The 17234-nt window shown below is 40.9% G+C and overlaps 1 pseudogene; it reads right to left on the bottom strand.

Annotated features, from left to right (window-relative positions):
* Positions 1–16348: 16348 nt before the first annotated feature.
* On the bottom strand, positions 16349–16804 carry LOC121435024 (annotated as a pseudogene).
* Between the last annotated feature and the right edge of the window lie 430 nt (positions 16805–17234).

The following is a 17234-nucleotide window of genomic DNA, read 5'->3' as shown; positions in this document are numbered from 1 at the left end:
GCACTAGGGCGAACTGGACCTGCCTCTCCCCAACTATAATAATGGAGAAGCTGGGTCCTGCACCTGGACTGAGCATCACAGTAGAGCTGATCCTGTAAGCAGCAGTGCAGGGGAGCTGGCCCTGAGCCTGTGAGAGCAGAAGAGCTGAGTTTACCCCCTTCTTCTCCCTTGTGTTGGCAAAGATGAGGGAAAGACGTCTGCCTCACCTGAGTACATGTCACCTGCAGTGGTGGGAGAGATGGCCTCTGGGGCATGAGAACAAAAACCTGGGTCTGCCTCTCACCAACTGCAGCAACTGGGAGAGTGGGCCTGGGACCTCACCTGGGCTCAACAGGAGAGCTGGCCCTTTGTGGTCTGAGTGTGTGAGAGCTCGATGGGAGGGCGTGAGAGCAGGATACCTGGCCTCTCTGCATTCTGTTTGCTCTATTGGGAGACCTAACTAAGGCAGTGCTGGAAAGCTTGCCTGGGTGGTTAAGGTGAGGGAAGCCTGGCAGGTTCACTAACCCAGCTACAAGGCAGGCCCAGAAACCAGGGCTATGATTATCCCACCCCAACACCCTCTTCATCTAGGAACTGCTGGAGCAATGAGGGTCTGGATCTGCAGACCCAAATCTGCAGGATCTCCATGACACAAGCTTCAATAGGATATCCAAGAGGAGTCCCAGTGAGGTTACATTATCTATAGTGTAGTAGAAGCCAAAGGTCTGGAAAACTTAAAGGAAAAGATGTATGGACTAAAGGGTATAATGTGTGACTCTCTGGGCCACACTGCCGAGTCCTCACCAAGATTTCGTGTGTTTGTTTTTGATTTTGAGTTTTGGGTTTTTCTTTTAAACTTTGTTCTGTTTGTTGGGGAGGTAGCAAGAGCAGAGCACAGATGTGAGGAAATGGGTAGGGGGAAGAAAGGGATTGAGATGCATAATGTGAAACCAACAGAGAATCAATAAAATATTTTTAAAAAGAAATTACAATAACTGGAAGTATCTGTCTCTGGGTCCCTTGAAATACAGCATCAGGGATAACCACACAGCAGACAGAATGACTTCTAAGATATGTTGGCCATGTTGTTCTGTTATGGTGCTGTGCATTCACTATGCTTTGGTTTAATTTTTAAGATTATTTAGTAGATATATATGTATGTATTTTTTACCTGCTGAAGGGCTGTATATCACATGCATTTAATTCCACAAGAGGCCAGAAGAGAGCATCAGGTTCCACCTGAACTTGGAGGCTTTTTATCTGCACTCTTGTTCCTTTGGGACAGAAAGAAATACTGAAAATTATGGCACAATCTCTCCAGTCCCTACAATTGACTTATATCCATCATATTAGTTAGATTAGGGGAAACTCAGAGACTCATTAGATCTTACTACAAAAGCCTATATGCCACAAAACTGGAAAATGTAAAGGAAATGGACACTTTTTTAGATAAATACCATATATTTATCTAAAAATATACACCAGGACCAGGTGAACAATCTAAATAGACCTGATAGTCGTGAAGAATTAGAAGAGGTTATCAAAAATCTCCCTACCAAAAAAAGCCCAGGACCAGATGGTTTCAATGCGGAATTCTACCAGAACTTCCAAGAAGACCTAATACCTATACTCCTTAATGTATTTCACAATATAGAAACAGAAGAAGCATTGCCAAATTCCTTTTATGAAGCTACAGTTACTCTGATACCAAAACCGCACAAAGACTCAACCAAGAAAGAGAATTATAGACCAATCTCACTCATGAACATCGATGCAAAAATCCTCAACAAAATACTGGCAAACCGAATCCAAGAACACATCAGGGGATCAAGGGGATTCTAATTGGAAAGGAAGAAGTTAAACTTTCGTTATTTGCAGATGATATGATAGTGTACATAAGCGACCCCCAAAACTCCACCAAAGAACTTTTACAGCTGATAAACACCTTTAGTAATGTGGCAGGATACAAGATCAACTCCAAAAAATCAGTCGCCCTCTTATACACAAAGGATATGGAAGCAGAGAGGGAATTCAGAGAAGCTTCACCATTCACGATAGCCACAAACAGCATAAAATATCTTGGGGTAACTCTACCCAAGGAAGTGAAAGATCTATTTGACAAGAACTTTAAGGCACTGAAGAAAGAAATTGAGGAGTATACCAGAAAATGGAAGGACCTCCCTTGCTCTTGGATTGGGAGGATCAACATAGTAAAAATGGCAATTCTACCAAAGGCAATTTATAGATTCAATGCAATCCCCATCAAGGTCCCAGCAAAATTCTTCCCAGATCTTGAGAGGACAATAATCAACTTTATACGGAAAAACAAAAAACCCAGGATAGCCAAAACAATCCTATACAATAAAGGATTGTCTGGCGGCATTACCATCCCTGACTTCAAACTCTATTACAGAGCTACAGTGATGAAAAGAGTGTGGTACTGGCATAAAAACAGAGAAGTCGACCAATGGAATCGTATAGAAGACCCGGATTTTAACTCACAAACCTATGAACACCTCATTTTTGATAAAGGAGCTAAAAGTATACAATGGAAGAAAGAAAGCATCTTCAACAAATGGTGCTGGCACAACTGGATGTCATCCTGTAGAAGAATGCTGTGCTTAGTGTGCTCTGTTGCTTTGTGTTTCCCTGTAATCTGAGCATTGAGGGGATGCAGAATTTTAATTGTAACTTCGCCAGTACTTCTATCTAGAGGCCTGCTGCCATTTTTGTCTTCTATGAAATTTTTGTTGCCAAGGAAGACAGGATTACAGCTTTGTCTGACAGATTGAGATGGCGTGGTGTATTCTTGGTTATCAACATACTCATGTAGCGTGGGGTTTTAGATGGTGAATAATCACAATGTGGGGGCAAGCATGGTGCATACTGTGTAACCACAGTTACCTGATGTGTGTACACTTGCAGCTGCATGTGGCTGGGTGACTGTTCTTGGCTTCTTGTGTTTTGTTTCCTGTAATGCACATGCTACACAATAAATAAAAGCAAGTTTAACATGGAAAAAAAACACTATCCTGAGTGAGGTATCCCAGACCAAAAAAGATGAACATGGGATGTACTCACTCATAATTGGTTTCTAGCCATATATAAGGGTCACGGAGTCTACAATAGGTGAATCTAAAGAAGCTAAGTAAGAAGGTGAACCCAAGAAAAAACATATAGTTATCCTCTTGGCGAAGGGGAGTAGACAAAATTTCCGGGGAGAAAATTAGGATCTTGGGGGTGGGGTGGGATGGCGGTAAGGGGAGATGGGGAGAGAAAAGTTAGAAGGGAAGGAGGGGGGAAACTTGGGGAAACAGGAGGATTGGGATAAAGGAAGGTTGGACAGGGGAGCACGGAACCACAATTCTTAGTTAAGGAAGCCACTTTTAGGGTTGGGAAGAGACCTGACCCTAGAGGGGCTCCCAGGTGCCCAAGCCGAGGTCCCCAGTTAGTTCCTTGGGCAGCTGAGGATAGGGAACCTGAAATGACTCTATCCTAGAGCAATACTGACGAATATGTTGCATATCATCATAGAACCTTCATCTGGTGATGGATGGAGATAGAGACAGAGACCCACACCCAAAGTCCCGATGAGGAGCATAAGGAGGGAGAACATGAGCAAAGAAGTCGGGACCACGAGGGGTGCACCCACACACTGAGACAGTGGAGCTGATCTATTGGGAGCTGATCTTGGGAGCCAAGGCCAGCTGGGCTGCGACTGAAAAAGCATGGGATAAAACTGGACTCATGGAACATGGCGAACAATGAGGGTTGATGAGACGCAAAGGACCATGGCACAGGGTTTTGACCCTACTTCATGTTCTGGCTTTGTGGGAGCCTAGCCAGTTTGGATGTTCACCTTCCTAGATATGGATGGAGGGGGGAGGACCTAGGACTTACCACAGGGCAGAAAACCCTGATTGCTCTTTGGACTGGAGAGGGAGGGGGAAAGGAGTTTGGGGACGGGGAGAAGGGTGGGAGGAAGGAGAGGGAAATGGGAGTCTGGGAGGAGGTGGAAACTTGTTTTTTTTTTCTCATTTTCTCAATAAAAAAAAGAAAAAAAAGAAGAATGAAAATAGACCCATATCTGGAACACCGGGCGGCAGAAGGCTGCGCAGCAGGCGGGGACAAACTGGGACAGGCTGGAACCGGCGGGGACTGGAGCAACAGCAGAGGATGCAGGCTACTGGTGGCGGGAACCATCCCAGCAGCAGAAGCAGGCTGCAGGGACCGCGCGAAACACCGAGAACAGATCGCCCCACTACAATTAAACCAAAGAGGTAGGCATTCAGTTGGGGAGGTCCCTGGCAGAGGAGGAGCCAGGTCCTATTCTTGAAGACCCTTCTGAGGGGTGAGAGGGATCTTGGCCCCCCGGCAGGAACCAGGAAACAGAGCAAGGGCATTTTGTAAGAGGAGCCCCTGGCCAGCAGGGAAACCTGAACCAGTTTTAACAGACCCCTTAGATAGCATCGATAGGAGGAGATGGGCAGGCGTCAAGGAAAGAATTCACCCAATAATCTGAAAATAAGCATGAAAACACCAGAACCCAATGATCTTACAACAGAAGGTCTCCAACACCCTAACACAGAAGAAGTGGAAAAAATTGACTTTTTGAAAGCAGTAGAGTCCCTTAAACAACATGTGAAAAATGCCCTTATAGAAATGGATGAGAAGTATAACCAAAAATTTGAAGAAATGAGTAAATACGTACATAATACCCTGGGAAACCAAGAAAGAACGATCAAACAGGTAATGGAAACAGTTCAAGAACTGAAAACTGAAATGGAAGCAAGGAAGAAAACACAAACTGAGGACCAGCTGGATATGGAAAATCTAGGTCAACGAGCACAGCCTACAGAAACAAGCATAATCAATAGAATACAAGAAATAGAAGAAAGAATCTCAGATTCTGAGGACACCATAGAGAAAATAAACGCTCTGATCAAAGAAAACTGCAAAGCCAACTAATTCTCATCACAAAACATTCAGGAATTATGGGACACAATAAAAAGACCAAATATAAGAATAATAGGAATAGAAGAAGGAGAAGAGTCACAGCTCAAAGGCCCAGAAAATATTTTGAACAAAATTATGGAAGAAAACTTTCCCAACTTAAAGAAAGATATTCCTTTGAATATTCAAGAAGCATACAGAACACCAAACAGACTGGATCAAAGGAAAACATCCCCTCGCCATATAATAATCAAAACACAAAATATACAGGTTAAAGAAAGAATACTAAGAGCTGCAAAGGAAAAAAGCCAAGTAACTTATAAAGGTAAACCGATCAGACTTACACATGATTTCTCTATGGAAACAATGAAAGCCAGAAGGTCCTGGATAGAAGTACTGCAGAAGCTAAGAGACCATGGATGCAAGCCCAGACTACTATACCCAGCCAAGCTTTCGTTCACTATAAATGGAGAAACCAAGACATTCCAGGATAAGAACAAATTTAACCAATACGTAGCCACGAATCCAGCCCTACAGAAAGTAATAGAAGGAAAACCGCAAACCAAGGAATCCAACATTGCCAACACCGCCTACAATAACTCAGGCATCTAGCAACCCTTCACTAGCACAACTCAAAGAAGGGAGACACACAAATTCTACTTCCAAAAACAACAAGAATATCCGGCATGAACAACCACTGGTCATTAATATCACTTAATATTAATGGTCTCAATTCACCTATAAAAAGGCACAGGCTAAGAGATTGGATACGAAAACAGGATCCAACATTCTGCTATTTGCAAGAAACACATCTCAACCACAAAGACAGGCATCTACTCAGAGTAAAGGGTTGGGACAAGGTTTTTCAAGCAAATGGTCCTAAGAAAAAAAGCAGGTGTGGCCATATTAATTTCTAACAAAACTGACTTCAAACTAAAATCAATCAGAAGAGATCGAGATGGACACTTTATACTCATAACAGGAACAATTTCTCAGGATGATGTCTCAATCCTGAATATTTATGCCCCTAATATAAAAGCACTCAAGTATGTAAAAGAAATATTACTAAAACTCAAGTCAGATATCAAACCACACACACTAGTAGTAGGTATTGGCATAAAAACAGAGAAGTCGACCAATGGAATCGAATAGAAGACCCTGACATTAACCCACAAACCTATGAACACCTGATTTCGATAAAGGAGCTAAAAGTATACAATGGAAAAAAGAGAGCATCTTCAACAAATTGTGCTGGCAAAACTGGATGTCAACCTGTAGAAGAATGAAAATAGATCCATATCTATCACCATGCACAAAACTCAAGTCAAAATGGATTAAAGACCTCAATATCAGTCTGAACACACTGAACCTGATAGAAGAGAAAGTGGGAAGTACTCTACAACACATGGGCACAGGAGACCACTTCATACATACAACCCCAGCAGCACAGACATTAAGGACCTCATTGAATAAATGGGACCTCCTGAGACTGAGAAGCTTCTGTAAAGCAAAGGACACTGTCGCTAAGACACAAAGGCAACCCACTAACTGGGAGAAGATCTTCACCAACCCCGCAACTGACAAAGGTCTGATCTCCAAAATATATAAAGAACTCAAGAAACTAGACTGTAAAAGGCTAACCAACCCAATTATAAAATGGGGCATTGAACTGAACAGAGAATTCTCAACAGAAGAACTTCAAATGGCCAAAAGACACTTAAGGTCATGCTCAACTTCCTTAGCGACCAGGGAAATGCAAATCAAGACAACTTTAAGATACCATCTTACACCTGTCAGAATGGCGAAAATCAAAAACACCAATGATAGCCTTTGTTGGAGAGGTTGTGGAGAAAGGGGTACACTCATCCATTGCTGGTGGGAATGCAAACTTGTGCAACCACTTTGGAAAGCAGTGTGGCGGTTTCTCAGGAAATTCGGGATCCATTTACCCCTGGACCCCGCAATACCACTCTTGGGAATATACCCAAGAGAGGCCTTATCATACAACAAAAGTATATGCTCTACTATGTTCATAGCAGCATTGTTTGTCATAGCCAGAACCTGGAAACAACCTAGATGCCCTTCAACGGAAGAATGGATGAAGAAAGTATGGAATATATACATATTAGAGTATTACTCAGCAGTAAGAAACAAGGACTTCTTGAATTTTGCATACAAATGGATGGAAATAGAAAACACTATCCTGAGTGAGGTAAGCCAGACACAAAAAGAGGAACATGGGATGTACTCACTCATATTTGGTTTCTAGCCATAAACCAAGGACATTGAGCCTATAATTAGTGAACCTAGAGAAGCTAAATAAGGAGAACCCAAAGAAAAACATATAGGCATCCTCCTGAATATTAACCTTCAGCAAGCGATGAAAGGAGACAGAGACAGAGACCCACATTGGAGCACAGGACTGAATTCTCAAGGTCCAAATCAGGAGCAGAAGGAGAGAGAGCACGATTAAGGAACTCAGGACCATGAGGGGTGCACCCACACCCTGAGACAATGGGGATGTTCTACTGGGAACTCACCAAGACCAGCTGGCCTGGGTCTGGAAAAGCCTGGGACAAAACCGGACTCTCTGAACATAACGGACAATGAGGACTACTGAGAACTCAAGAACAATGGCAATGGGTTTCTGATCCTACTGCACGTACTGGCTTTGTGGGAGCCTAGGCAGTTTGGATGCTCAACTTACTAGACCTGGATGGAGGTGGGGGGGGGTTCAGTGGACTTCCCACAGGACAGGGAACCCTGATTGCTTTTCGGGCTGGGGGGGGACTTAATTAGGGGAGGGGGAGGGAAATGGGAGGCGATGGCTGGGAAGAGACAGAAATCTTTAATAAATAAATAAATTTAAAATTAAAAAAAAGAAAAAAAAGAAAATAGACCCATATCTATCACCATGAACAAAACTCAAGTCCAAATGGATTAAAGACCTCACTATCAGTCAGAACACATTGAACCTAACAGAAGTGAAAGTGGTAAGTACCCTACAACAGATGGGCACAGGAGATCGCTTCCTATGTGTAACCCCAACAGCACAGACATTAAGGGCAACATTGAATAAATGGGACCAATTAAAACTGAGAAGCTTCTGTAAAGCAAAGCACACTGTCACCAAGACAAAAAGGCAACCTACTGACTGGGAGAAGATCTTCACTAACCCCCACAACAGACAAAGGTCTGATCTCCAAAATATATAGACAACTCAGGAAAGTAGACTTTAAAATGCTAATTAACCCAATTAAAAAATGGGGGACTGAACTGAACAGAGAATTCTCAGCAGAGGAAGTTCAAATGGCCAAAAGATACTTAAGGTCATGCTAAACCTCCTTAGCGATCAGGGAAATGCAAATCAAAACAACTTTGAGATATCATCTTACACCTGTCAGAATGGCTAAAATAAAAAACTCCAATGATAGCCTTTGCTGGAGAGGCTGTGGAGGAAGGGGAACCCTCATCCATTGCTGGTGGGAATGCAATCTTGTGCAACCACTTTGGAAATCAGTGTTTCGGTTTCTCAGGAAATTTGGGATCAACCTACCCCTGGACCCAGCAATACCACTCCTGGGAATATACCCAAGAGATGCCCTATCATATGACAAGAGCATTTGTTCAGCCATGTTCATAGCAGTATTATTTGTAATAGCCAGAACCTGGAAACAACCTAGATGCCCCTCAATGGAAGAATGGATGAAGAAAGTGTGGAATGTATACACACATTAGAGTACTACGCTGTGGTAAAAAACAATGACTTCTCGAATTTTGCATGCAAATGGATGGAAATAGAAAACACTATTCTGAGTGAGGTAACCCAGAACCAAAAAGATGAATATGGGATGTACTCACTCATAATTGGTTTCTAGCCATAAATAAGGGTCACGGAGTCTCCAATTGGTGATCCTAAAGAAGCTAAATAAGAAGGTGAACCGAAGGAAAAACATATAGTTATCCTCTTGGCTATGTGAAGTAGACAAAATTTCCTGGGAGAAAATTGGGATCTTGGGGGTGGGTTGGGATGGGGGTAAGGGGACATGGGGAGAGAGTAGGGAGAAGGGTAGGAGGGGGGGAACTTGGGGAAAAAGGAGGATTGGGATAAAAGAAGGTAGGATGGGGAGCACGGAAGCACAATTCTTAGTTAAAGGAGCCACCTTAGGGTTGGCAAGAGACTTGAACCTAAAGTGGCTCCCAGGAGCCCAAGCCGAGGTCCCCAGTTAGTTCCTTGGGCAGCTGAGGATAAGGAACCGGAAATGACCCTAGCCTATACAAATACTGATGAATATCTTGCATATCATCATAGAACCTTCATCTGGTGATGGATGGAGATAGACACAGAGACCCACACTGGAGCACTGGACTGAGCTCTCAAGGTCCCAATGAGGAGCAGAAGGAGGGAGAACATAAGCAAAGAAGTCGGGACTACAAGGGGAGCACCCACCCACTGAGACATTGGAGCTGATCTACTGAGAGCTCACCAAGGCCAGCTGGACTGTGACTGAAAAAGCATGGGTTAAAATTGGACTCTCTGAACATGGTGAACAATAAGGGCTGATGAGACGCAAAGGACCATGGCACAGGGTTTTGACCGTACTTCATGTTCTGGCTTTGTGGGAGCCTAGCCAGTTTGGATGTTCACCTTCCTAGATATGGATGGAGGGGGGAGGACCTAGGACTTACCACAGGGCAGAAAACCCTGATTGCTCTTTGGACTGGAGAGGGAGGGGGAAAGGAGTGCGGGGACAGGGAGGAAGGTGGGAGGAGGGGGAGGGAAATGGGAGTCTGGGAGGAGGTGGAAACTTGTTTTTTTTCCTCATTTTCTCAATAAAAAAAAACAAAAAAAGAAGAATGAAAATAGACCCATATCTATCACCATGCACAAAACTCAAGTCCAAATGGATTAAAGACCTCACTATCAGTCAGAACAAATTGAACCTAACAGAAGTGAAAGTGGTAAGTACCCTACAACAGATGGGCACAGGAGATCGCTTCCTATGTGTAACCCCAACAGCACAGACATTAAGGGCAACATTGAATAAATGGGATCAACTAAAACTGAGAAGCTTTTGTAAAGCAAAGGACACTGTCACCAAGACAAAAAGGCAACCTACTGACTGGGAGAAGATCTTCACCAACCCCCGCAACAGACAAAGGTCTGATCTCCAAAATATATAGACAACTCAGGAAAGTAGACTTTAAAATGCTAATTAACCCAATTAAAAAATGGGGGACTGAACTGAACAGAGAATTCTCAGCAGAGGAAGTTCAATTGGCCAAAAGATACTTAAGGTCAAGCTAAACCTCCTTAGCGATCAGGGAAATGCAAATCAAAACAATTTTGAGATATCATCTTACACCTGTCAGAATGGCTAAAATAAAAAACTCCAATGATAGCCTTTGCTGGAGAGGCTGTGGAGGAAGGGGTACCCTCATCCATTGCTGGTGGGAATGCAATCTTGTGCAACCACTTTGGAAATCAGTGTTTCGGTTTCTCAGGAAATTTGGGATCAACCTACCCCTGGACCCAGCAATACCACTCCTGGGAATATACCCAAGAGATGCCCTATCATATGACAAGAGCATTTGTTCAACCATGTTCATAGCAGTAGTATTTGTAATAGCCAGAACCTGGAAACAACCTAGATGCCCCTCAATGGAAGAATGGATGAAGAAAGTGTGGAATATATACATACATTAGAGTACTACGCTGTGGTAAAAAACAATGACTTCTCGAATTTTGCATGCAAATGGATGGAAATAGAAAACACTATTCTGAGTGAGGTAACCCAGAACCAAAAAGATGAATATGGGATGTACTCACTCATAATTGGTTTCTAGCCATAAATAAGGGTCACGGAGTCTCCAATTGGTGATCCTAAAGAAGCTAAATAAGAAGGTGAACCGAAGGAAAAACATATAGTTATCCTCTTGGCTATGTGAAGTAGACAAAATTTCCTGGGAGAAAATTGGGATCTTGGGGGTGGGTTGGGATGGGGGTAAGGGGACATGGGGAGAGAGTAGGGAGAAGGGTAGGAGGGGGGGAACTTGGGGAAAAAGGAGGATTGGGATAAAAGAAGGTAGGATGGGGAGCACGGAAGCACAATTCTTAGTTAAAGGAGCCACCTTAGGGTTGGCAAGAGACTTGAACCTAAAGTGGCTCCCAGGAGCCCAAGCCGAGGTCCCCAGTTAGTTCCTTGGGCAGCTGAGGATAAGGAACCGGAAATGACCCTAGCCTATACAAATACTGATGAATATCTTGCATATCATCATAGAACCTTCATCTGGTGATGGATGGAGATAGAGAGAGAGACCCACACTGGAGCACTGGACTGAGCTCCCAAGGTCCCAATGAGGAGCAGAAGGAGGGAGAACATGAGCAAAGAAGTCGGGACCATGAGGGGTGCACCCACCCATTGAGACATTGGAGCTGATCTACTGAGAGCTCACCAAGGCCAGTTGGACTATGACTGAAAAATCATGGGTTAAAACTGGACTCTCTGAACATGGCGAACAATGAGGGCTGATGAGAAGCCAAGGACAATGGCACGGGGTTTTATCCTATGCAATATGCTGGCTTTGTGGGAGCCTAGCCAGTTTGTATGTTCACCTTCCTAGATATGGACAGTGGGGGGAGGACCTAGGACTTACCACAGGGCAGGGAACCCTGACTGCTCTTTGGACTGGAGAGGGAGGGGGAGAGGAGTTGGGTGGAGGGGGAGAAGGCAGGAGGAGGGGGAGGGAAATGGGAGGCTGGGAGGAGGTGGAAACTTTTTTTTTCTTCCTTTTCTCAATAAAAAAATGGAAAAAAAGAGAAATTTAAAATTAAGTATATTAATATTTAAAAAAAAGATTTGTCAAATTTAGAACTTTGGCAGTTGTTTATAATGCACTTCCTGTTTACTTAGGTAATATTATATCCTTCTGAGGTTTTTAAAGAGCTGAAGACATATAGTTATAGCAACAGTTTTCCTTAGTTATCATAAAAGTTAAATTAGATATAAAACTTCAGATTCACAAGGATAGGATAGATGATAGAGTATTTTACCTAATTTGACAAATGTAAAAGGACTAAATATTGTAACTATAATTCTTGCTTGATAACTGTTTTGTATATGCAGTTTTACAATGTTAAAACTTTTTTTTATTTAGACAGAAAAAGGTAGATGATGTGGGATGTTATTCTGTTTATGTGTGGCTTTCATTGGTTGATGAATAAAGCTGTTTAGGCCAATGGCTTAGCAGAGTAAAGCCAGGCAGGAAATCAGAACAGAGATAGAAAGAGAAGGCAGAGTCAAAGAGACACCATATAGCTGCCGAAGGAGAAGGACCAGGAATCTTTCCAGTAAACCACAGCCTTGTGGTAATTTACAGATTAATAGAAATTGGTTATATTAAAATGTAAGAGCTATCTAGAAATATGTCAGAGTCATTGGCTGAACAGTTTTATAATTATAATATAGGTTCTGTGTGACTATTTTGTTCTGAGTGGCTGTGAAACAAACAGTCTCCGCTTACAGTCAGAAAAGCACAGTGATTTTAAGTTCAGTAACTGAACTACACATCAAGATGGAAGGACAGAAAAGACTATAAGAAATTTTACTCTGACATCCACATGCACTCCATCACGTGCACAATGCACAACACACATGCACACACACACACACACACCATGTAGACGCAATAACAAATTTTAGAAGAACATAACTGCTTAATAATGGAGAACCAAAACTTTAAATATTTTCTTATCAATTTACACATACCTCTGATATTTCTGCATTACATATTTATGCTAAGTAGTATTCTCAGCACTGATTATAAAATCAAGTTAATCACCAACTTTAAAAAATACTCAAGATTCTAAGTTGTTCATTATCAAATAAATTCTCCATCCATCTCATTAGTATGCAAACATGCTTCCATCTTTAAAAGATGATAAAATAAATGCTTTTGTTTTAAGATAAATTTCTTTAATATGTTTTACCATTAAATCTTTAATTTGTATACCTATTTCACACATCTATATACTCAGTAAAATATAAAACTTCTCAGGTAAATATGAGTTACAAGTGAGAAAAGGTTAAAAAGACCTGTAGTAGAGGACCTATTAGTTCAGTTCTTTCAGAAATTGGAAATATGGGAGGTAGGCAGAGAACTCCCTCATGGAACACAGGGAAGGTGACATTGCTATGCCAAATGTTTAGCAACACATAAAAACTGGAAGACAAATTTTTACTCAGAGAATTTTTTGGGTTCTTTCCACCAAGCCTACCACTTGAGTTCAATCAGGCCCCGCATGGTGGAAAGAGATGACTAATTCTTGCATTTATCCTTTAGAGTCCACATATGCTCCAGAACATACAACATACCCCACAGATAAACAAACACAGAGATAGATATGATAGATATGACAGATGGATGGATGGATGGATGGATGGATGGGTGGGTGGATGGATGGATGGGTGGGTGGATGAATGGGTAGATAGACAGAAAATTTACAAAGAAAGAAACTGAAAATAGGAATAAGTTTATAAAGTAAAATTCTTCTTTCCTATCCATTCGGGACCTGAATTTCAAAGTGGTAAAAGGCCACTGTCCCTCCATTACCTTACAGAAGTTTAGGTGAGTGTTAAAACCACACTGAAGACGAGAGAGGCAAAGGACAAAAATTACATAAGAATGCATGAGCATACTAGCATACTTCCATCAAAACATTTGCAACCACTTTCAATTTTTTTAACTCTATTTCTGTTTTGGCATTAGAAATTATCAAATACTCTACCATTTATTCCTGGCTCTGTGATACTCTAAAATACTTTCCTAACTCCTTATAACTACTTTTTTTATAAAACATTCTGCCATTCATTTCAGTATCTAGGACAACCTAAGCGACTTTCACTACCACAAGTTAGTAAATGGCAACTGTAGTGTGTAAATGGAGACTGTATTTTAGTTTCTTATCTGCCCAGACATGAATATTCACACAAAAACCTATACTAATTACAACACCATTTAACCAATGTCTTAGGCACATTCTTAAGCTAGCTTTTATATCTTAAATTAACTCATTTCAATTAACCTATCTATCATCATGAGGACATGGCCTACAGGTATGGTCCTGGTATCTTTCTCCTTCAGCTACGTGGTGTCTCCTTGACTCTGCCTACTCTTTCTCTATATCTCTGTTCATATTTAGCTGCCTAGTTTTACTCTGCAAAGCCATTGGCCAAAACAGCTTTATTTATCAACCAATAAAAGCAATACATATACAGAAGGACATCCCATATCATCTCCCCTATTCTGTCTAAATAAAATGGAAGGGTTTAACTTAAACATAGTAAAGTTACAGATAGCAAAACAGGCATCAATTAAGAATTACAGTTACAATATTTAGTCTATTTGTACTAGGCAGAAATTAAAGAAAATATTCTATCATCTATCTTATCTTTGTGAATCAAAAGTTTTATATCTAATTTATCTTTTATTGTAACTAAGGAAAACTATAACTGTCTGTCTTCAACACTATCAAAGACCCTAAAAGGATATAATATTACTTAAGCAAACAAGAAATGCATTGTAAGCAACTTTTAAAGATCTAGAAATGACAGAGACATCTCGCTGCCTGGACAGCCACCCAAAGTTCTTTTGTACTATTGGGGCATCCATTTCAGTATACAGGCCCATAGGATCTAGCAGACTTTTCTGTGAAGCAGGAAATCTGAGAGACTGGTTTGCCTATATTGGCAGTTTTTCGGTTACTTTCTTCTGTATCCTGCAGAATGTCTAGCAGGTCCCTCTGTGAAGCAAGAATCCTAAAGGACCATTCTGCTTTTTGGAAAGTTCAGAAGTCAGTCACTTTTCTGTGGCTCCTGCATATGTAGTTCATACAGTCCAGATTAGAGCAGTTTCTTGCCCAAATGGCTAATTTTGTCACATTGAAGGCAAATTCCATAGCAAGTTTCTTTGATGACCATCAACCTCTTTGAAGTAATCAGAGCTGCCAGAAGCAGAAATCTCTCACTGTTGAGAAATGTCTAAATTCTTAAAACCTTTTAAATGCCATATTCTGTAGGGCTTTGAAAAGACTGAAGACTACCTATCCATCTGCAATATCTCTGTAATCTAGAAAACTTAACTAGCATGACTACAAGTTTGACAACTATAGATGACTATCAATCCATAAAATTTTAATTTTACATTGTATTTTTAAATAAACCATATAAACATAATACCTTAAAGAAGAGCAGAAACACATATACACAATGTATAGAATCAACCTTAAATTTGTATCAATAGACCAAGATCCTTAAAAATGCAAAGTATTCATCTTTATATCAAAACCCTTATTTTTTTAACTAAAAATCACCTAGTCATTTATTTTTGTTACATACCAGAGAGACAATAAACATATTAAAAGGAAAAAGTGTTTTTATGCCAACATATTTCACTGGGCTTCTCTTCTGGACTCTGCCGTTCAGGAAACAGGGACTGCCTTTTCAGTAAACTGTGGCTCCTCTCCCTTTAACCTATGCTTAGGTTAAGGAAGACTGTGTTTATACAATTATGTAATTAACTTTAAACCATACACAGCAATTAAATTATTCAAAGCCTCAATACAGTAGCTAACTTTTGGAAATGACTTTTTAAACAACCTACTTTGCAAAGTAAAAGAATGTTTTATGTGCTATTAATAACCACCTTCTCTATGCAAGTATCAGAACATATTTATTTCACTTTTTATTTTCAATTCTTGCGAATGCCTTAGGAAAGTAAAAATTACATATAAACATTGTCAACTACTGTATTTCTAAAGTCAAGATGATTATCACCTAAGTGTTTAATTTCTGCAATGACTAATTTTTAAATCTCAAAATTGCTACTGATGTAATTTAAAAATGGCACTGTGAAATGCCTATTTATGGGTGGCTACAACATAAAGGCTAACATGTACAGAATATGTAAAGTATAAAATGGCATGGCTCCATAAGTACAAAAACAGCTGCATTCTGACTACAAATGTGGAAATCTGACTCAAGTCTCAAGGCATAAGGGCCTGAAGCAGATGTGCTGGAACTGGGGCATATTCAGCCCAGGATGCTTGACAGGCAGAACTGCTGACACAAAGCACTCATGTGGCAGAAATGAAGCGTCACAAATGGAAAGGCAGTCTCAACAGTGCACACTGCTCTACCCCTAAGTTCAGTTACATCTATAAGAACAAAGGGTTAACATGTCATTTACGATAACATATTTGGTTTTCAAAGAAATACTTAAAAAAATAAAAATACATCAATCTGGTTTAACAAGTCATACTCATGCTAAAAGAAGTTTTACTAAACAGCTGAAGGTCAAGATCCCAAGTATGCAAAACTATCTTCAGAAAACTTGGGATGTAGCATGCTTAGGTTACTTAGATATCATCAATGTCTTCATCATTATCTCCAATATCATCAAACTGGATTTCATCATCATCCCCAGGACCAAATGTGTCTGTTTCATTGATTTTTGCATGTTCTGGAAGTTCTCCATACGCCTTCAGACTTCTTGCTTCATCTGCATTATGCTTTAAGATTACATCAGCTTTGTTATCTTGATAGTCTCATAGACCAATCAATATAATATCTGAGGTATTTATCCAAAACTTTTTTCTCAACTTTCCTCTGATGTGTCACAGCCTCCTTACACCATCGAAACACGCTGCTTCCAACTGTCCATTTCTCAGCATTTTGATCACCTGGGCATACTCTTGCCCATCTTCTTGAAACACCAACTCTCTTTTTCCAGATTCATTTTCATTTTTACCTCTGCGCTTGTTTTTGCCTCCTTTGCCTTTACTCTTCAGCATGATGGTAAGGGCAACCACAACAGTCGAGGTGAGAGACTCCTTACTGAGGGTGATGTATTGACATTTCCTCTCCAAGAGGAAAGGATGGGCGGCAGGAAGTGTCTAACAGTGGTAGGTTGGAAGCAAATGTGCAGTGGCTGGAGCTTTCTGGTAAACTGTCAGTACAGAAGATCCACAGGCAGCAGAAAGGGTTCCAGAGTCCTGGCTTCTGCTAGGGTGACAAAATGCAGCAGAAGCCCTTCACCATAGCAGCTGAGCGAGCAGCCCCAAACCCTTATTTTTAGAAAAAGATTGACTGTGAGCATTTAATCATTTATAATCAATCCCCTGTAAATGAAAACAAACATTTATAAACAATCATTTTGGGAATTTGAGTATAGTTTTCTCCAAACTGCTTCTTGTTATTTGCTGGGTGAAGTATTTTTATGGTCCATGGAGAACTATCAGGGGG

Source organism: Microtus oregoni, unplaced genomic scaffold, assembly GCF_018167655.1.
Source record: "Microtus oregoni isolate MIOR12 unplaced genomic scaffold, Mior012 000045F_ref0000178, whole genome shotgun sequence".
NCBI lineage: Eukaryota > Metazoa > Chordata > Mammalia > Rodentia > Cricetidae > Microtus > Microtus oregoni.
The sequence above is the reverse complement of the archived record's forward strand: the minus strand, read 5'-3'. Positions and strand labels throughout refer to the sequence as shown.